At 36.3% G+C, this 22,817-nt stretch overlaps 1 protein-coding gene across 1 annotated transcript in view; it reads right to left on the reverse strand.

Moving 5' to 3' along the window:
* DPYD (dihydropyrimidine dehydrogenase) overlaps window positions 1-22,817 on the reverse strand; it is a 931,708-nt gene that overhangs the window by 155,130 nt on the left and 753,761 nt on the right. The window lies entirely within an intron of this gene.

The raw sequence follows: 22,817 nt of genomic DNA on the forward strand, positions 1-22,817 counted from the left end.
AAAATGGCATGTATCTAGTTCAGTACCTAAAGTACATGTATAGCAGGTATCATTGCCTAGATCTCACCTTCAGCTTCCAGAGACACAGTAAAAAGATAGGTGCTATAGCTGTTTTGTTCATCACTGCACATTCACATAAAGATTTGTGGTTGGCATGTGATTTGTTCATTGAATAAATGAATGAAATAAATAGGATGAAGATATGAGAGTAATAGCAGTCAATGATGGGCATAGTTCTCTTTCATTTTCTGTTAATAACACGTTTTCTCTTCCTCTACTTACAGAAATACATCATAATTCAGAATTCACACCAACCCACAATAAGATATTATTTTAATTCCTACTATATTAGAGTCTGTGCTATTCACTGCCCCATTAAACATTAACTTCTTTGCATTATCACTTAACTCTTTTTGGAGGTATCAATGTCTCTCTAGTATGCAAAGAAGCAGCTCTGCTTCTTTAACATTCTTCCTGATAATCAACATACTGTTTGTCACAGCCAAACTTGGCCTGTATATGGATTATTGCTTATCTGGGAGTCCCACTCTAGATACCTGAAACTTGACAGCAGCTGTCATTTAATTTTTCTCTTCTAGTAGTCTCTTATAATAACAACTGGATACATATGTAATTTATATATCATGTCCAATTTATGTAATGTTCTAAAATACTAATTTTCACTTGTATATGTATATATGTTGAAATATTCATATAGGGCAGTCTAGATTTTAGCCATTGGTGAAGAATAGATAAAATAGAGCCAAGAGAAGTTAAGGGAAAGGTTTCTGTGTTTTTCTGTGCCTGGGTTTTTTAATTTAATTTTTTCACTTCTGCAACACACACATCCAGGTCAGGCCAGTGTCTCTTTGGACCAGGACCAATATTTCCATTTTAAAGAATTCTTTCTCTTTGATTATTTCAAATTTATAGTTAAATTTAAAGTTAAGAACTTAATCAACTTCCTCTAAACAGTTCGAGGTAAATAATCAAATTTACTATTGAACAGATTTGTGGAAACATTGGCATTTAATACATTTTGCCCTCCTTTAATATGTATCCTGCAAAATTGCTGCATCTTCCCAGTAAAGACCTTTTCTATTTGCTTGGGACATAGCCAGGAGTGTTTAATAGATTATTCTGAATTTTGATCATGAGAGAGCAATTTTATGATATCATTTCTTCAAAAAAAGTTTTTCCCTATTACTCAAAAATTACCCACTCACTCATGTATTCTTTCATTCAATGATACTAATTTATGAACCAGTCATCTGGTTTCTTTTCAAATTCTATTATCAAACAAAACTTCTGACTGCAGTCTCCGGAGAGTATGCTGTTTGTTTTATATCTATCACAGTGAGCCTTCCTCAAAAAGATGCTGTCAGGACCAAATGAGATGAAAATTATGAAGTACTATTTACAGGAAGGCTTTCTTGCTATATGTATGACACAGTGGGTCTCATTAGAGGTAAGGATAACTATTCAAGTTCTTAATTGTGTATCTTGATGTGAAACTAGTGCCTTTTGAGTTTTGTTCCCATGATGATTAATTTCTAAGACAAGTTACTACATTGAGCCCCAGGACTAAAATGATCACTTCTATGTTCTAAGTAAGTGATTGACATATCACACACAGGTGACTATATAAGATAAAATGTGAAGACCAAAAAACGAATGAATTTCAACTGTTATGCTTTGACAACATAAACTAAAATCTGATTGTTATCCCCTCTCCACATATCAATACATTGTAAGTTTTAAATCAATGATTGAATATGAACTAGACTATGTATATGAATTAAAGAAAAGACAAGTTAAATGCAGATAAGTGAATTTTATGTGTTTTACATTTCAGTCTTTCCTATGAAACGTTACACTATAAGTTCACGTATTACTTACATCCTGAAGTTGTTATAAGGAACATTCCCTAATTATGCTCTAAAATGCTATAGGGCTGGCTTATTTTTTTTTAACTCTCTTTAGATTATTCACATTTACTTTGTGTGTTTCCAAGACATCAGGTCCTATAAATATGCAACATTATTCTTTATTTAGTAAAACCAGGCATGTGCAATGTTGTCCGTGCTGAATTCACCAGTGATTAAATTGATTTTTAGCTTGCATCATTGTTTTTGAGCCCAATGATGAGTCATGGAATTTTTCTCTCACCTCATATATATTACTGCATCTGGTATCATTAGGATGGAGTTAACATCCAGGATGTAGTGACTGATTTAGGGAGATGATAATGAGATTATGGCTCATGCCCTTAAAGCATGACAACTGAAATCCTATCATTTTCCACATGAGGAAATATGCTAAATATTATAATATCTGACATGTCTATCACTGTAGGATTAAGCCAGCTATCTGAAACAGGTTTGATATTTTGATCCTTAGACATATTATTGTCTTTGTGTTACAAACAAAGCATAATTGATTCGGAGATAATGAGAGTTTACATTTGCAGACCCAAATTTCTAATTTCAAGAAGTTTTCAGGTCCTCTTGGTTCAAGTCTATCAGCTTAAACAAGAAAACAACATCACTATTTTTCTTTCCTCTGATTTCATGGGGTGGAATCAGGGTAAGAGAGGTGTTTAACTAGGGATGTGTATGTTTCAGACCAGAAGAATCTGGTCTGAAAGTCTTCAAAAGATCCACGAGTCATAAAAACATTAAATGTGTGGGTAATTTGACCACTTAAACACAACAGAGAAGCAATATTTCTTGAATGTTTGAAGAAAATGAGTTAAGAAAATGAATGAGAATGTTTTTAAACACTGACAAATTTAGTCTTTTCCCCCCCTTTGGACATTTTCCCCTTTAGACATTTTATTTATTTTTTTAAAAATATACATTTGCATCAAATTTTATTCTTTAAATCGTTTCCTCTAACACAATCTTCTGGATCTCACCTTTGGGATATATAAATAATAAGGAGTAACTGAAACTGCCCTCTGAACTATTCAATACTAGATGCTTATTGTCTATTTCTACACATATACTGATATAGACATCTACCCAGTCACTCAATTCTCAGCATCTATCCACAAGCACTTATCCGTGTATCTACTGTGTGCCTAATACTGCCAAGCATTCATAAGAAATGGAAAAATATACATCCCAGTTGAGAGAGAAGACAAACATTTATGGGTTATACATGCATTTGAAGGCTTGGTACATTTCTGCAAAGTAGGATAAAGAAAAGGAGACACACAACTATCTGACTTCTCCACTAAGGTGTCTAGGACTCTGAACTATGGCCAGAAAAACATTCTTAATTTTCCAGCTCCTCACAACCTAATTCTCCAATAGTCCAAACTGAGGAATCATTTCTCATTCCTGTTGATTCCTGCCCACAAAATTCTAATCTCTCAGAAAGTCTTATTGCGCTCCTTTAAATATATTCTGTGAATCATTTCATTTCTCTCCATATCTATTGATTTTTGTTATTCAAATCCATCATAATCTCTCATCTGGACTATTAGAATACTCACCTTTCACTGTTGACCATTCTCCAATCAATTATCTACACAACAACTAGAATAATTATCTTATAATATAAATTAGATCATATTTCAACACTGATTAAAACCAGAAATGTCTTATCTCACTTTCAAAAATGGGAATAGCTGATATAAAACCTGACAAAGCTCCGTATGACTTGGTTCCTGCCTACCTCTCTTTCTCATGCCTGCTATACATGCCTTTTATTCCGTCACTCATGACTTTAGTTTTGCACTATCTGCCTATTTTACTCTTCTCTGTATTTTCACATAGCTGGGTGGCCTTCTCGTTTAATTCTCCTCTTAAATGTCACCGCTCCAGCTCTCCAGTCAAACCAGCCACCCAGTCACTATCACAATTTCTAGTTAAAGAGCACTGCGGAGCACTTATCACTATTTGTGGCATTTTTTTCTTATATGTTTGCTTCTTTTTACTATATTTGGTACTATCAGATACTAAATAACTATTCAGAGAATGAATGGGCATTATTTATAACCACTACCTAATACTGCTTGGTCACATGACTTTCATGACTAAAGCTCTCAACAGATGTTACTTATTGATCCCATCAAAGTTAATCTCTCCCTATCTATTTAACTTTTCCTATGTAACATATAGCTTTAAAAATTAAAATACTTGCATCAGACATAAGCATTTATATCAAGTATGATCATGTTTATTTGTAAAAAATAGTATAATTTTAATACTTTAATGCATAGAATTATTTGTGAAATAATTCTTTTTGTGAACGTGCTTACTTTTAAATTAGGCAGGGTTCATAAACATTTAATTTTATTACATTTGAGATAATAATAATAGCATAAATATTTATGGATTCCTTTAAAAGGTACTATGTCTTATTTCCCAGTAAAATTAAAGAAACAGAACTCTGAAGTGTTCTCAATATCCCTCTTGCTTACTTTCCAGGTTTTTCACTGTGAATCACTATTAATCCAAATTTCAAAACTTTATATTTAATAACTCTGTTACATACAGTATTTAATCTTAATCTATCTCTTTCTTGCTGTGTTGTTGTTTAGTCCCTAAGTCATGTCCGATTCTTTGAGACCCCATAGACTTTTGCCCACTCGGCTCCTCTGTCCATGGGATTTCCCAAGTAAGAACACTGGAATGGGTTGCCATTTCCTATTCCAGGGGATCTTCCCAACCCAGGGATTGAACCCACTTCTTCTGCGCTGGTGGATGGAATCTTTACCACTGAGCTACCTGAGAAGCCCGATAATACATCTCTATATATGTACATTTAAAAAAGTAGTATCATTTAGGTATGGATGTGAGAGTTGGACTATAAAGAAAGCTGAGAGCCAAATAATTGATGCTTTTGAACTGTGGTAGTGGAGAAGACTCTTGAGAGTCCCTTGGACTGAGATCCAACCAGTCTATCCTAAAGGAGATCAATCCTGGTTGTTCGTTGGAAGGATTGATGTTGAAGCTGAATCTCCAATACTTTGGCCACCTGATGCAAAGAGCTGACTCATTTGAAAAGACCCTGATGCTGGGAAAGATTGAGGGCAGCAGGAGAAGGGGACGACAGAAGATGAGATGGGTGGATGGCATCATCGATTCGATGGACCTGGGTTTGGGTGGACTCCAGGAGTTGGTGATGGACAGGGGGGCCTGGCGTGCTGCGGTTCATGGGGTTGCAAAGAGTCAGACACGACTGAGCAACTGAACTGAACTGAATACCATAAAAATTATCTATACAAGTGTGTAAATCAGTGAGTTCTAATAAGCTTACAGAGTTGTAGAGCCATCAGCCAGCCCAATTTAAAGATATTTCTACCACCCAAATGTTCCCATGTACCCTTTTACAGTCTTTTTCCCACTTCCTCCCCAAGCTGCCAGCAGCTACTGATCAGTCTTCTATCTTTGTAGATTTACTCCTTTTGATCATTTTCATATAAATAGAATTAAATAATACAAATAGAACTGTATTTTCTGTCTGCTGGTCTTCGTTTAGCATAAGGTTTAACACACGTTAAACAATCTATGTTGTTATGATATCAGTCCATTTTATTGCTGAATATTTTGCCATTGGACATACCACATTTTGTTTATCCATTCATCAGCTGATGGGAATTAGAATTTTATCCAATTTGAGGGTGTAAGGAACAATGCTGCCATGACCATATATGTATAACTCTTCTTGTGGATGTATGTTTTTATTTATTTTGGATAGATATGTAGAAGTGAAATTTCTTGATTGTGTGGTAAATTTATGATTAACTTTCTAAGAGCTTCCAAAATGTTTCTGAAAGTAGTTGCACCATTTGACATTCCCACAAGCAATACATGAGGGCTCCAGTTTGTCCACATTCTCACTAGCACTTAATACTGTCTGCCTTTTGAAAATATAGTTATTCTAGTGGGCAAATGCAAAGAGTCGGACACGACAGAGCGAGTGAACTGAACTGAACTGAACTGAGTGGGCAAAATGTCAATAAAGTATAGTGGTTAAAATCAGATATGCTAAGTCAAATTATGTGCGTTTAGATGACAGTTTTGCCACTTATCATCTTATAATTTGATATTTCTGTTTATAGAGTGGGAATGATACCAATAACTATCTCACAAGATTATTGGAGGAGTAAATGAATTAGTATAATATTAGCTTACAAAAGCATCTGACACATAGTAAATTCAATGTAAGCACTAGCCATTATAATAGTTTTGTTATTAGATTTGCAGAGTTAAAATGTATATATATCCTTATTGTGGATTATAGTAAGGCTTTGGTAAACTACTTATGTTCTCTTCATTATCAGTTCCTTATATGATGTTGGCTTAAGATAGTTATCACAATATGCAGTCACTAGAATGTCAAGTGTTACACAGATGGAACTAAATATCTTACATTTAATTAGAATGGGTAAGACCCCAAATGGCCAGAATGACCTACCAGACAACTCTGGCCAAAATTGGGACTTCTACTGATTTAAGCATTTATTCACTGACTCACCATTTATTCATAAAATGTATCTATCCATGAAAAAAATGGAAAGCTACTATAGACAAGTTGTTTTCCTATACAGAGTTGGATTCAGTTCCCAATCAATTGACCTTAAGGACCTTATTCCTTCTTCAGCAATCAATGAAAAAAAAATAGAGGAAAACAACAGAATGGGAAAGACTAGAGATCTCTTCAAGAAAATTAGAGATACCAAGGGAACATTTCATCCAAAGATGGGCTCGATAAAGGACAGAAATGCTATGGACCTAACAGAAGCAGAAGATATTAAGAAGAGGTAGCAAGAATTCACAGAAGAACTGTACAAAAAAGATCTTCACAACCCGGATAATCACAATGTTGTGATCACTCACCAAGAGCCAGACATCCTGGAATGTGAAGTCAAGTGGGCCTTAGAAAGCATCACTACGAACAAAACTAGTGGAGGTGATGGAATTCCAGTTGAGCTGTTTCAAAGTCTGAAAGATATGCTGTGAAACTGCTGCACTCAATATGCCAGCAAATTGGGAAAACTCAGCAGTGGCCACAGGACTGGAAAAAGTCAGTTTTCATTCCAGTCCCAAAGAAAGGCAATGCCAAAGAATGCTCAAACTACCGCACATTTGCACTCATCTCACATGCTAGTAAAGTAACGCTCAAAATTCTCCAAGCCAGGCTTCAGCAATATGTGAACCGTGAACTTCCTGATGTTCAAGCTGGTTTTAGAATAGGCAGAGGCACCAGAGATCAAATTGCCAACATCCACTGGATCATGGAAAAAACAAGAGAGTTCCAGAAAAACATCTATTTCTGCCTTATTGACTATGCCAAAGCCTTTAATTGTGTGGATCATAATAAACTGTGGAAAATACTGAGAGAGATGGGAATACTAGACCACCTGACATGCCTCTTGAGAAATCTGTATGCAGGTCAGGAAGCAACAGTTAGAACTGGACATGGAACAACAGACTGGTTCCAAATAGGAAAAGGAGTACGTCAAGGCTGTATATTGTCACCCTGCTTATTTAACTTCTATGCAGAGTACATCATGAGAAATACTGGACTGGAAGAAACACAAGCTGGAATCAAGATTGCCAGGAGAAATATCAATAACCTCCAGATATGCAGATGACACCATCCTTATGGCAGAAAGTGAAGAGGAACTAAAAAGCCTCTTGATGAAAGTGAAAGAGGAGAGTGAAAAAGTTGGCTTAAAGCTCAACATTCAGAAAATGAAGATCATGGCATCCGGTCCCATCACTTCATGGGAAATAGATGGGGAAATAGTGGAAACAGTGTCAGACTTTATTTCTTTGGGCTCCAAAATCACTGCAGATGGTAACTGCAGCCATGAAATTAAAAGACGCTTACTCCTTGGAAGGAAAGTTATGACCAACCTAGATAGCATATTCAAAAGCAGAGACATTACTTTGCCAACAAAGGTCCGTCTAGTCAAGGCTATGGTTTTTCCAGTGGTCATGTGTGGATGTGAGAGTTGGACTGTGAAGAAGGCTGAGCGCCAAAGAATTGATGCGTTTGAACTGTGGTGTTGGAGAAGACTCTTGAGAGTCCCTTGGACTGCAGGGAGATCCAACCAGTCCATTCTAAAGGAGATCAGTCCTGGGATTTCTTTGGAAGGAATGATGCTAAAGCTGAAACTCCAGTACTCTGGCCACCTCATGTGAAGAGTTGACTCACTGAAAAAGACTTTTGATGCTGGGAGGATTGGGGGCAGGAGGAGAAGGGCACGACAGAGGATGAGATGGTTGGATGGCATCACCAACTCAATGGACATGGGTTTGGGTGGACTCTGGGAGTTGGTGATGGACAGGGAGGCCTGGTGTGCTGTGATTCATGGGATCACAAAGATTCGGACACAACTGAGCGACTGAACTGAACTGACCTTATTCCTCCCTTTTCTTTATCTGCGTATTTGTTTCTTTGTTCCCCTTTTCCTTTGACTATTTGGATGATTAATGAATCACTGCTGCTTCACCCAAAAACTGAATGGAGAAAGAAGCAAGGATGAGAGTCCCCCTTCTTGAATCACTACAATACCTATTTTAGATACTTTTCTAGACAGACACAAGTCCCATGTGCTCTTCAGATATATTTCATTTTTTCAATAAATTTTTTCCCCTTTGGCCACACTGTGCGGCGTGTGTGATCTTAGTTCTCTGACCAGGGATCGAACCTGCATTCTTTGCATTGGAAGCAGAGTTCAACCACTGGCTCAATAGGGAAGTCCCTTTAGACTATGTTTTGAATGCAAGTTACTCAGTTTTAAAATATTACTGAGAGCATTTCAGAGCACTTCCCCTGGGTTTCCAGCTATTAATAGAAGTGGGATCACTTCTGCATGCTTAGGTCACTGCTGTACTAATTTCCCCAAGTTATAGGGAGTCTTGGGGTACCATTTAATTCTCTCACAGCAAGCCAGTTTTACTTGAGATCACACAATTTCTTAGCTTTCTGTGTCTCATTCTGGGAGTGAAGTGATCTAGTGAAGTCATCATTTATAAGTGATCTTATGCTAAAAATTCACTTACTGACTGACAATACCACTTACATTTATAAAGCAAAGATATGAACAGTATGAATATGATATTTCACTATTACTGTTCAGAGGAGTTTTCTTTTTTCTGAAATCCTATGCTTTTAGAAAAATAACATGAATATATTCTGTCTGAAAAGAAGTAAGGCCAGTGGATGAAAGATACATGGAAGCAAGAATAAGGCATGGAAAGATGAGGCAGAACTTGCTTATAGTTTTAACTGGATACCTTGTAATGTAATACATTATCTGTCACTGTGAATATAGAGGCTTGATAACCAGATGTGCAGAAGAGATTAGAATCCTGGATGAAGTGCCACAATGGGCCACAGTACAGCTCATAGGAGTTTGCTTTTGCAGGGTGATAAAACCCACAAGGATGGGAAAGTTAACTCTCTGGAAGGATGAACTTTAACCAATGGGTAACAGAAGGCTGAAGGAAATGGGAGATAAATTTCTTCTTCATTTTCACTGAAATAGATTGTCCCAAGTCCCAAGGCATGGGTTTTTTTAATTTGTTTTTTTTCATTCTTCTTCTTCTTCTTCTTCTTTTTTTTTTTTTTTTCTTTTCCTTCTGTGCCACCAGCTTGCAGGATCTCATTTCTATGGTGAGGGACTGAATCTGGGCCACCTCAGTGAAACAGCTGAGTCCTAACCACTGGACCACCAGGGAATTCCTTCAAGGCACTGGTTTTTATCTAGAGTGTCTGAAGGCAATCCACATTGCCAACTGCTCTTTGCTTGTCTTTGCATCTTGTGAAGCAGTGGCCAACTCAGTAACGCATTACTTTGTATTCAAATGGCATCTTCTTTCTCACTTCTATTTTCTTTTACTCTTGCTATCCTTGATTTTACCTTCCAACAAAACATCAGCACTTGATCTTTCCCTTAGACTGAACTAAGACTAGCTACCTGCAAGAATTGTTGTTGCTGTTGTTTAGTTGCTAAGTTGCGTCCAACTCTTGTGACCCCATGAACTGTAGCCCACAGGCTCCTCTGTCCATGGAATTTCCCAGGCAAGAATACTGGAGTGGGTTGCCATTTCCTTCTCCAGGGAATCTTCTCAACCCAGGGATTCAAACTTGCATCACCTGCACTTATAGGAGGAGTTTTTCATTTTTTTTAATGCTGAGCCAGTGGGCAAGCCTACATGCTGGAATAAAGGGCTGTCAACTTTGTTTTAAAATTCTTTGTCAGTGCATACAAATGCTAGTGGGGGGCATGATGATGAGGATCATTTCAGCCTAACATTTGTGGGGTACTTTGTTGCAGGTACTATTACAAATGCTGTACATTTGACGGTGTTTACTCTTCACCTCCATCTTACCAAGTAGGTATTGCTATTATTCCCACTTCATAGACAACAAAACTGAAGTGTAAAAAGTTCATAAACCTAATAAAGGCAAGGTCACACAGCTAGGGAGCAGCAAAGCTAGGATTTCACTCTGCAGAATGTATGCATTTTCATTAGTGTTGAAACATCTATCAGCAAGGTGCAGTTTCTAAGGTCTCCCATGCCTAGCTGGCAATTCTGAGGCTGATATCATTGCCTGTGTAGCAGACTCTGGACAAGACCCTTGGGCCCCTGACACATGTTTATGGTTAGAATAAGGTCTCTGAACAGCTGAGATCCACTTCCTTTCAAGAATGTGATTGTTGGGGCATCAGACTCTACCTCCTGGGCTATCTAGCTCACATGTTCAGAATGAGTGAGTGAGTGAGTGAGTGAATGAAGTCACTCAGTCGCGTCCGACTCTTTGTGACCCAGTGGACGGTAGCCTACCAGGCTCCTCTGTCCACAGGATTTTCCAGGCAAAAGTACTGGAGTGGGTTGCCATTTCCTTCTCCAAGAGATCTTCCCAACCCAGGTCTCCCACGTTGTAGGCAGACGCTTTACCATCTGAGCCACCAGGGAAGAGTGAAGCATCGCTAAACACACATTTAGTTGCACCAAAGTTTCTCATATCTTCCTGTGTAGAGGTTTATTATAGGTCTATTTTATTTTATGCTTACTTTGTAGATTCTCCTTGAATCATTTTTGCTCACCATCATCCAGTGCATATTATATCCATTCTACACACAAACAGATATGCCCAGGCTCATTCTTCTCCCTTATGAGACTACTTGGGCTGTACTACAAAGATTCCCACTTTGTGGTGTGTAAGATACTTACGACTCAAAGTGACCTACTTTCACCTACAGAATGCTTGCGTTTTGCTCTATTTAAAATAATGACCATAGAATCTCTTTTAACAAAAGGTCATCTGTGTCAATGGACAGAACACAGAGGATCAGATCACCTGCCGTAATTGTAAATTAATGCTCTCCTGGTAATGCATTAACTACACACTATTGATCTATAGTTGAATCATAGAAGAACTACTGAGAAGTGATTTTACTTTCCTATTTTTTGTGCTTTTATTGCTTTTTCCATAATGCATTCTTTCAACTGGAATTTTCTCTAATTGTATCCATTTTTAATTTCCCACAGTGAGATGACTTCTCACTTGTAATTAGAATCTGTAAAACTTCATGTCTCTGTCTTAAAAGCTGTTTCAAAATCTATTGAACTGTAACTTTTATGCCATAAAACACATATATGATACAAAGATACATATTTTTAGAAAGGCAAGCTTTTGAATGATTTTTTAAACACTTAGATAAAACCAAAATCCATTTGGTCCTCTATCTGAAATTACAATTCATTGAACAGTCTACAATAAAATATTCAAAAGTTTCCCCTAAAAGCATTTTACGTGGGAGTATTGATGATGTGATTTCCATTCCTTGAGCAAACTTTTAACATATAAGTAAACAGTTTCTATCAGATACATTTTTTTAAGGAGTGTAAGTGCAAGAGGAAGATGCCAAAATCCAGTAAATATTTATAGATATCTGCACAGAATACTTCCGACAAAATCCAGATTTTCTCATGTTCGTGTCCAATTCAATTGATAAAAATTGTTCTACTTAGTGGAACTGATTATAATCTTGCATCTCAATGCTGAATTTGATCATGCTCCTAGTTTAGACATAGGTCATCTGGCCTTAGCCTGCTTTCTGAATTGTGAATTAGCAGTTGCTTGAACCAGAGAGAGACTCTGAAATTTCCTTTACAACTTCTCAAACACCTTAAACTTATCACTGATTTTTAAAATTTCTAAATGGGAGACATAGTTGTGATTACTAAGCAGCAGCAGCAATGCTTTCTAACTCTCTATTCAGTCTGGATTCTGAACCCTAACTTAGTACCAAAATGAATTTCTAAAATATTAAGGTGGATTTTTAAACAAATACACAATTATGCACATCTAAACTAGGTTGGGTTCTTCAAAATAATCACTTTGGTGGATGTTGGCATTCCTTAGAGTAATTTTGTTACACCCTTTTGGACTTGTTCATAAAAGTCAGTTTATGGACTGAGAGAAAAAGAGACTCGTGATTTTGTATATGTAACTCAGTTCAACAACCAACTTTGTTCACTCAACTTGGCTCTCCTTAGCTTTGTTTATAGGAAATGAGATTCATTCTCAAAGTATGAAGAGTTGTTACTGATGGAATTGAAAATACCTTAGCTCCCAAGTGACTATTTTAAATAGTCATTTGAGTGGATAAGTTATGAAATGATTACTTAAAAATTAGTTACATTCAATCACAATTCATTTCAAATAATAAATTGATAAAATGGAAAGATTTGGAGAAAACCAACATAGAAAACACAATGTTTGAAAAATAATATGAGAAAAAGAATATCTAAAATACTGGGATTTTTTTTAACGGAAGAATAAAAAGGTAAATAGTAGTTTAAAATATTTTGTCAAACATATGAAGATTCTCTGATGAAGAAGTAAAACTAGTAGTTAACCATAGCTCTGCACACAAAGCTAAAAGGAACAAACAACATAAAGGATCTGGCCAGAGTCAGGAAAAAATTTAGTCAAAGAACTTCACACAAGATCAGAAACTTCATATAGCTATATCTGCAAACATCTTAGCTAATTCATGGTTATTTTCTCACATAAAATAGTCATTGTGTGATATAGTTACTTTTACTTATAGTAAAACTATCATTCAAAAAGATTAATTTCAATTAATTTCTTTTGAATGTAGATATTAATCAATCAAGTGGTGAGTGTATAATAATTCAAAAGCCTAGCAGGCTTCCATTTAGTTTCCTCTATTTGCTTATAAACAACATTGCTGCCCTGGAATCAAGATGCTTTTCAAAAACTAAAACCAGTTCCATTAAAGAAACCATTTATTAAAGTAATTTAAAGATAATATAATAATTGACAGTAATTTGAGTTTTATTGAATGGATACTAAGAGCATATTTTCCTTATACAGTATCCTAAGAATACAGGGTTTCTTTTATTTTTAAATAACTACTTGCATATTGTTCTTAACATTGTAAATGAAACACTCATTAAAGCTAGGAAACAAGAAATTGCATACTGGAAAGAAAACTATTAATATGTGTATTTTAACTAGCTGTGTGAAATAGTTCTGATGCCATTTAAAATAACTTTGAATGGTATCCACTATTCTATACTACCTTCAGGTATCATATAGCCTGACTTCAAAGTGAATGATGATGAAATAAAAAATACAAAATAATTAAAAAAAATATTTTCCACTTACCCAACAAGAATTTAGAATACAGTAGGCAAAATTTTTACCATCCAAAACCCCCAACTTAAATGGTTGAAGCACTGAAGCCTTCCTGTGCATTATGACCAAGAAAGAATGTCCGCTACGCATCTGCATTCACGTGGAGATAGTGTCATCATGCTGCTTCAATTACTTCTTTTTCTCTAGTTTCAATAAAATAATACATCTCTTGATCACATTAAAAAAATTCCATTTAGCTGGAACTAGCTTCATCAGAGTGGCTGATTATTGTTAAAAATTGATTTGGTTATATAACTCTAGTGAGTGTCTGTCATTTGACCATGACTCACAGCAAATGCCCACTACACTCTCTATTTCTGTTGTATTTCAGGATTTTCTATTAATTTCAGTGACAAACCCACACAAAAGAAATGGGTTTAAAAAAAATACCCATACAATCTCAATGAAGGCACAGGTCATAATTATACATGAATGAACTGATGGCTTCCTATAATTTCTGATGTCCTGAATCAAAGTCCTTAGAAGATTGAATTGTAATGGCAGTATCATTAAATTAAATTATAGAAAATCAAAGTAATTCAGTGGGAAAAAAAGGTAGTATAGTACTTATATCCTCTATATATATACAATAAAGGAGAGTGAACATTTTGTGATGAAACTTATCACTAAAAACAACTGACTCAGTCTCGGTTTTGGTTGTAATAGAAATTCCTAAGTAGCTTTTTATTAACAGAAATTTTAGACTAACACTTAAGTCAGATGAAGGGGATATAGAATTCTGAAGGCTAAGTCTGGGACAAATGATTTAAACTAAAAGTAAAAAAAAAAAGAAAAAAAAGCCAGGGTTAATTTATTAACATAATCATTTCAAACGATTTTAAAGGGAAATTATTCAAATTGTTTATTTACTATCCCTTTTCTAAATAACTCATGAACATCCAGAAGCAAACTTCTTTTTTTCACAGTAGCCCTTCGAAAGATTTAAGACTGAAAGAGTTTATGAAGAGTTTGAAAATGTAATTTAGCAAAGGGATATTTATAAATTTCAGCACTCAGTATCTGAAATTTACCAATAATATTCATTTAGAATTTTTATAGATCTAACTTGCATATTAAAACTAATGACAGCCTATCAAAAAACATGAAAAATAAAATTTCAAGACACTGGGGTTCACAAATGAATTAAGTTAGTTGACTTGACTGACTAATATGAGCAGTTACCCAAGAAAACAGACCCATAATCAGTTTTGAACCTTATTTCTTGGCCAATGTGTTGCATCTTGTTCTGTTGTAATAGTCATTTTTACTCCAAAATTGTTTCAGGGAAATGCTCTGGAATATTGAAATTACTCTCCAGCTAACTGCTTAGTTTTTCTATTCAATATTAACTGAAGAATTTTTAAAGTAGGGTTATCCATAAGGGTCACAAACAGTCAGACATGACTTAACAACTGAACAACAATAAACTGGATATTTTACCACTAAAATGTTAAAATATTTGTCAAAGCATGTTGCAGAATAAGATAACAGAAATAAACAGTGCAAATGAGAAATGGTGAAAGTGAAAGTCACTCAGTCATGTCCAATTTTTTGCGACCCCATGGACTGTAGCCTGCAAGGCTCCTCTGTTCATGGAATTCTCCAGGCAAGAATACTGGAGTTGGTTGCCATGCCCTTCTCCAGAGCATCTTCCTGACCCAGGTCTTCTGCATTGCAGGCAGGCTTTTCACCAATGACACATTCTTAAAAATGGTAAAAGACTTTGAAAAGCAAAAAATTGCCTATTACAATGAATTCTGAAACCCTAAAAGACAATTTCCATTTATATAAACTGCAAGGTGGTCTAAAATATTTTGTGATTTTTTAATATTTCAGTTAAACTCTCAATTGGCAAAAATTTAAGCAAGTGATGTTACAACCTAAATATTTTTATTCAATAAAAATTTTCCTGACTCTCCACCTTCAGTTGTTTATACAAATGTTTCCTTTGCAGTGAAGCCTCTTTTTTCACATCATGTGTCATCTTACATATCAGATAATATACTTATGTTCCATATTTATCATATCTTTGTCCTCACTAGAATGTAAGCGACATGAGGCAATGAACTTTTGCTTGTTCTACTCACAGAAGTACGTATTCCAAATTCCTAGAATAGGAATGCAGGCATGTAAATTCTCAATAAATATTTATTGAATAGATAAATGAATGATTCTCTGTGATATGTACTGATTAACAAGAAATGCATGTTCTGTCACACTTATCAAACCAAGGAAAAGAATTTTAATTTTTTATTTTTGAAATGTCATTACTTTTTCTAAAGTCACCTAGAAGGTCATGGTTATTGAATGCATTTAAAACTGAATTTGAAATTGCAACTTTGAGTATAAATTTTTATTCCAGCAGTGAATTCACCTATCTATGTAGTTTATATATGTGTATCAAGAATATTAGAATCAAATGTTTAAACATTAAATTTAGTTTAATCACAATTCTGTACCTATTACTTCTCTTTCTATACGCCAATGTATCAGCACCATCATGCTATTTAAATACACGTCATTTGTATGATGGTGTCTTGTAAAAAATGTGTCTTGTCAGTACACATTTTACATTTGAGTAGAAATAGTTAGAAAAATAGATTTCATAGTAGTTCATCTTAAGATATTTAAGTGGATGATCTTTTCAAAGGAAATATTGCAGAACCAGAGAAGAGGATGATATAGGCAGTAAGATCCAGGGAAGAAATGGCAACAGAAAATGGGAGGGTGGTGATGGAGGGATTTAGGGCCTTGAAGTGTACAAAAAATTGCCAGAGGGAATTTAATGGCAATTTTTTTTTAAGATGAATAAAAACTGATGCTTACAATCACCCGAGGCCCAGCTGACATTAAGCATTGTGAATTTGGAGAAAATTCAATTGACAAGAGTTACCTGAATTTCTCTAATAATATTCAGCAGCCCAGAACCATAGCAAATGAAAGATTAGATTAACCCAGGTCTAAGAAGTAGAACAGGGTAAAATTTAGCTACAATGGAAGAGATATAGAAATATTATACATTTTCCACCCTATTCAAATGCCAGGTCAAAATTGTAAATTCAAGGATTTTCCCACTCATAACTGTCCTAAATATATCTTAATACTGTTTTTCTTCCCTGGTGGCTCAGATGGTAAAGCGTCTGCCTGCAATATGGGAAACCTGGGTTCGATCCCTGGGTTGGGAAGATCTCCTGGAGAAGGAAACGGCAACTCACTCTAGTACTCCTGCCTGAAGAATCCCACGGATGGAGGAACCTAATAGGCTACAGTCCATGGGGTCGCAAAGAGTCGGACACGACTGAGCGATTTCACTTTCACTTTTCACTTTCACTTTAGGTAAAATTGGTTTAAAATATTTTCTGGCTGAATAAAAACGTGACTAAAACTAATGACACATCCGTTCAGTTCAGTCGCTCAGTCATGCCTGACTATTTGCAACTCATGGACTGCAGCACTCCAGGCCTCCCTGTCCATCACCAACTCCTGGAGCTTACTCAAACTCGTGTCCATTGAGTTGGTGATGCCATCTAACTAGCTCATCCTCTGTCGTCCCCTTCTCCTCTCGCTTTCAATCTTTCCCAATAACAAGGTCTTTTCAAATGAGTCAGGTCTTTGCATCAGGTGGCCAAAGTGCTGGAGTTTCAGCTTCAGCATCAGTCCTTCCAATGAATATTCAGGACTGATTTCCTTTAGGATGGACTGGTTGGATCTCCTTGCAGTCCAAGGGTCTTTCAAGAGTCTTCTCCAACACCACAGTTCAAAAGCATCAATTCTTCAGTGCTCAGCTTTCTTTATAGTCCAACTCTCACATCCATATATGACCACTGGAAACACCATAGCCTTGACTAGATGGACCTCAGTGGCAAAGTAATGTTTCTGCTTTTTAGTATGGTACCTAGGTTGGTCATAACTTTCCTTCCAAGAAGTAAACATCTTTTAATTTCATGGCTGCAGACACCATCTGCAGTGATTTTGGAGCCCCCAAAACTAAAGTCTGCCACTGCTTCCACTGTTTCTCCATCTATTTGCCATGAAGTGATGTGACAAGATGCCAAGACCTTAGTCTTCTGAATGTTGAACTTTAAGCCAACTTTTTTGCTCTCCTCTTTCACTTTCATCAAGAGGCTCTTTAGTTCTCCTTCATTTTCTGCCATAAGGGTGGTGTCATCTGCATATCTGAGGTTATTGGTATTTCTCCCGGCAATCTTGATTCCAGCTTGTGTTTCTTTCAGTCCAGCGTTTCTCATGATGTACTCTGCATAGAAGTTAAATAAGCAGGGTGACAATATACAGCCTTGTCATACTCCTTTTCCTATTTGGAACCAGTCTGTTGTTCCATGTGCAGTTCTAACTGTTGCTTCCTGACCTGCATATGGGATTATCAAGAGGCAGGTCACGTGGTCTGGTATTCCCATCTCTTTCAGAATTTTCCACAGTTTGTTGTGATCCACACAGTCAAAGGCTTTGGCATAGTCAATAAAGCAGAAATAGATGTTTTTCTGGAACTCTCTTGCTCTTTTGATGATCCAGCAGATGTTGGCAATTTGATCTCTGGTTCCTTTGCTTTTTCTAAAACCAGCTTGAACATTTGGAAGTTCACAGTTCACGTATTGCTGGAGCCTGGCTTGGAGAATTTAAAGCATTACTTTACTAGCGTGTGAGCAGTGGGTTTTTAATACACACCACACTAGATAATTCAGATCGAAAGACAACATAATATCTAGAAGGTATAGCAGCATACTATATAAGTAATTTTGAGCATTACTTTGCTAGTGTGTGAGATGAGTGCAATTATGCAGTAGCTTGAACATTCTTTGGCATTGCCTATCTTAGGGATTGGAATGGAAACTGACCTTTTTCAGTCCTGTGGCCACTGCTAAGTTTTCCAAATTAGCTGGCATATTGAGTGCAGCACTTTCACAGCATCATCTTTTAAGATTTGAAATAGGTCAACTGGAATTCCATCACCGCCACTAGCTTTGGCCCACTTGACTTCACATTCCAGGATGTCTGGCTCTAGGTGAGTGATCACATCATAGTGATTATCTGGGTCATGAAGATCTTTTTTGTACAGTTCTTCTGTGTGTTCTTGCCACCTCTTCTTAACATCTTCTGCTTCTGTTAGGTCCATACCATTTCTGTCCTTTATTGAGTCTATATTTGAATGAAATGTTCCCTTGGTTTCACTAATTTTCTTGAAGAGATCTCTAGTCTTTCCTATTGTTTTCCTCTATTTCTTTGCACTGAGCACTGAGGAAGGCTTTCTTATCTCTCCTTGCTATTCTTTGGAACTCTGCATTCAAATCGGTATATCTTTTCTCCTTTGCTTTTTGCTTCTCTTCTTTTCACAGCTATTTGTAAGGTCTTCTCAGACAGCCATTTTGCTTTTTTGCATTTCTTTTTTTGGGGATGGTCTTGTTCCCTGTCTCCTGTATTATGTTATGAACTTCCGTCCATACTTCACCAGGCACTCTGTCTATCAGATCTAGTCCCTTAATCTATTTCTCACTTCCACTGTATAGTCATTGGGATTTGACTTAGGTCCTACCTGAATGGTCTAGTGGTTTTCCCTACTTTCTTCAATTTAAGTCTGAACTTGCCAATAAGGAGTTCATGATCTCAGCCACAGTCATCTCCCGGTCTTGTTTTTGCTGCCTGTATAGAGCTTCTCCATCTTGGCTGCAAAGAATATAATCAATCTGATTTTGGTTTCAACCATCTGGTGATGTCCATAATGACACATAATTGATACATAACCTGCAATTTCACACCAGTAAAAAACTGTGTGTATAAATTTACATTTCTAACAACATCAACTGGGAGTCAATATTTTACGTAGCTGGAAAGTCTCCAAGCCTAAGCTGAAGGAGCACTTTGGCGGCCATTTTTTAATACCATGTTGACCCTCTCATCCCCTCTTCACAATCTGGTAAAAAAAAATCACAACTCAAGCACACGCACTTAAAAAATTCATTCAACAAATGTTTACTCTATTTCTATACACCAGCCAATACATCAGGTGACTAGTGTTTTATGATGATGCTTGGCATGAAAAGATACATTAAGCCAAGCGGATTTCCTCTTTTGAAAATCTAAGCCAAGAGATAGATACTCAGCTGGTAAGGTATTTCATGTAAAAGGTGGAACTGAAGGACCACTATGTAGAATGGCCCATGATGAGCATGTGCTAGGCAGTTCAGAGGAGGCAGAAGTGAGGAATAAGTCTTAAAGAGGAACAGACAGAACTATAGATTCCTTTTGGGAAAAATCACATGGCTCACAAAAGAGAGGTGGCAAAGGTCTCTGCCCTCTCTGGGTAGAGAACTGCCCCATTGGTTCCTGTAGTTCCTGTCTGCATTCATAAATACTATACAATAGGCTTCATTTTCTTCAGGAAGTTTGAATGATTATTTGCTTTTCAATCTCAGATGAGCCTAAGCAGAAACTGCAATTTGAGTGATTCTTTCACCACATGTTTTCATGAGGACACATAGCACTTTCTATATTCACATATCTGCATTGTATTTACATATCTGTATATCTCCTCTGTATTCTTTCTTCCTTTCTGATGCCCCAAAGTACCTTCTTTCATAATTTTTCTTTTTCTTTTTTTTACATGTTGATGTATGGCAAAAACAATACAATATTGTAAAGTAATTAACCTCCAATTAAAATAAATAAATTTATATTAAAAATAAATAAATACATTAAAAAAAAGAAAAAAGAGTATAACAAAGTGTAGTGAAATTTAGGAAACTTTAAAATTTTTTTTTTTTCTTTTCTTAAGGAACTTCTTCTGTCATTCATTTAGTTATGCTTCCTGGAAATAAATTATTGGTATTTCTTGAGTTAAGAATGTTTTGTTTTATCTTTCTTTCTTGAAGGAAATAGGATTCTGGGTTGATCTTTTCTTTCAACAACTGAAAACTTTTGTCCCACTTTCTGGATTTCATGGTTTCTGATGAGAAATCTATTGTCATTAGAATTTTTTGTTCCTTATAAGTAAAATGTTTTCTTGTTTTCAAGGGGTTGTTTGTCTTTAGTTTTCAGAAGTGTGATGATGATATGTTTTGGTATAGATTTCTTTATGCCTCTCAAATTTGGGATTCATTCAACTTCTTGAATCTTGTAAGTTTATGTCTCTTGCAAAAATTGAGAAGTTTTCAGATGTTATTTCCTTTTCATCCCCTCTTTCCTTGATCTCTCCTCTGGCATTCTGATAACACGAATATTAGGTCTTCTGCTGTACTCCCGCAGTTCTTTGATACTCTGTCCATTTTTTCCCTTTCAGTCTTTTTTCTCTCTCTTTTTCAGATGGGTTAATTTCTACTTCTCTATCTTCCATTTCACTGATAATTTCTCTGTCCTCCCATTCTGCTGTTGAGGCTGTCAACTGACTTTTGTATTTGCTATTGTATTTTTCAGTACTGAAGTTTTCATTTTTTCAGTACTGAAGTACTTTATATCCTCTATTTTTTGAGACCTTTCATATTTTCCATTTGTTTCAGGCATATTTGTAATTGCCATGTTAGAGAAATTTTATGATGACTGATTTCAAAATCTTCATCAGATCACTCTAAATCTCTGTTAGCTTGGTATTGACATCTATTAATTGTCTTTTACCATTCACCTTGAGATCTTCCTGAGTCTTGGTATGGTGAGTGATTTTCAACTGAAACACTGACATTTTGAGTACTATGTTAAGTGATTCTTCATCTTATTTAGAACAGTTTTAGCTGGTCTTTTCTGAATACCATTCTGGCAGGGGAGGGGGAGGTTGCTGCCTCCTTACTGCCCAGGTACCCTACTTGACCTCCATTGACTCTCAAGGACATTCTCCATGTTACTGCCAGGATAGGATAGGAGATCTGGCTCCCCACTAGGCCTCCGCTGACACCAGGGGACTGTGGTGGGAGGGACAGAGTGGCCTTGTTACCACTGGGTGGTGATAAAAGTCCTGATTTCTCATTAGTCTTCCTCTGACAGTGTCCCAAAGGGGAGGAGAAGGGATACCTCATCACTGTCAGTGCGGTGGAAGTCCATGCCTCCAACATGTGAGGAGATCATTACTGCCCACGGGCAATGCTAGTGTCTTGTTACAGCCTCCTGAGACTGGAAGTATAAGACTCATGCTTGTACTTTGTTTGTGTGGACAGGTTTGGCACTGCAGGTTTTAGCTGCAGCATTTGGCTGGAGTAGAGCAGTCACGGTCTAAAAGTTTTGTGTCTGCTAGGCTGCCCTTTCTTGGTTCTCTAGCTACAAAGGGCATATATATATATATATATATATATATATATATATATATACTTTTTTGTTTTTTGGTGTGGGGAGGGTCTACCCCTGTTGTTGTTTTCCTGTTGCTGGCTTCTTTGGATCCAAGTCTGGATATATGAGGCAAAAAGAAAACCCAGGAAACTCTCCACTCTGTTGTGCCCTGGGTCCTGAGATTCCTAGCCAGACTGCCTTCTCCTCACATTTCAGAGTCTCTTTATGTTAGTTTTATATATAAAATTCAGAAGCATAGGAAAAATTACATCTACTCCATCTTCTTGGAAGCAGAAGTCTGACTCCATTAACATTTTGATATTTGTTGTTTTCACTTTATATTTCATAATGGGATGTTAACTCCAATTGTCAATTTGGCAACATATTATTTTACACTTCACATTCTTGCCAAAGAATATAAGAGATGCTAAACACTCTGCTCCCCAATTACCATCAATGCTAGGTAGTAAGAAGCCATATTAAAGGAATATGACCTCAGAAGTCACAGCCTACTTGCCATGTGAAAAATTTTACCTCTGGTTCACATCACATCACTGAAACCTGCATATCTAGCCCCTGAGAGTAATGCTTATACTATAAAATGCAGGGGCACTGTACTGCATCTACACTGAACAAGATTATAATGTAAAAAGCAAGTGTATAATTAATAAAAAATAAAGTGATTTCTAAGTTATTTGTAGAGGGTTAATAACAGTATGATGCACTACATCTCAAAGTATCCTTTTATGAAAACAATGAAAGAATCTCCCTCAGCTTTATATCACAAGGAGGTAAATAACCAATTTATTTCTATATTTTGAAAAACTGTGATTTCCTTGCTTTGGCTACCA

Source organism: Ovis canadensis, chromosome 1 (assembly GCF_042477335.2).
Source record: "Ovis canadensis isolate MfBH-ARS-UI-01 breed Bighorn chromosome 1, ARS-UI_OviCan_v2, whole genome shotgun sequence".
NCBI classification, from domain to species: Eukaryota; Metazoa; Chordata; class Mammalia; order Artiodactyla; family Bovidae; genus Ovis; species Ovis canadensis.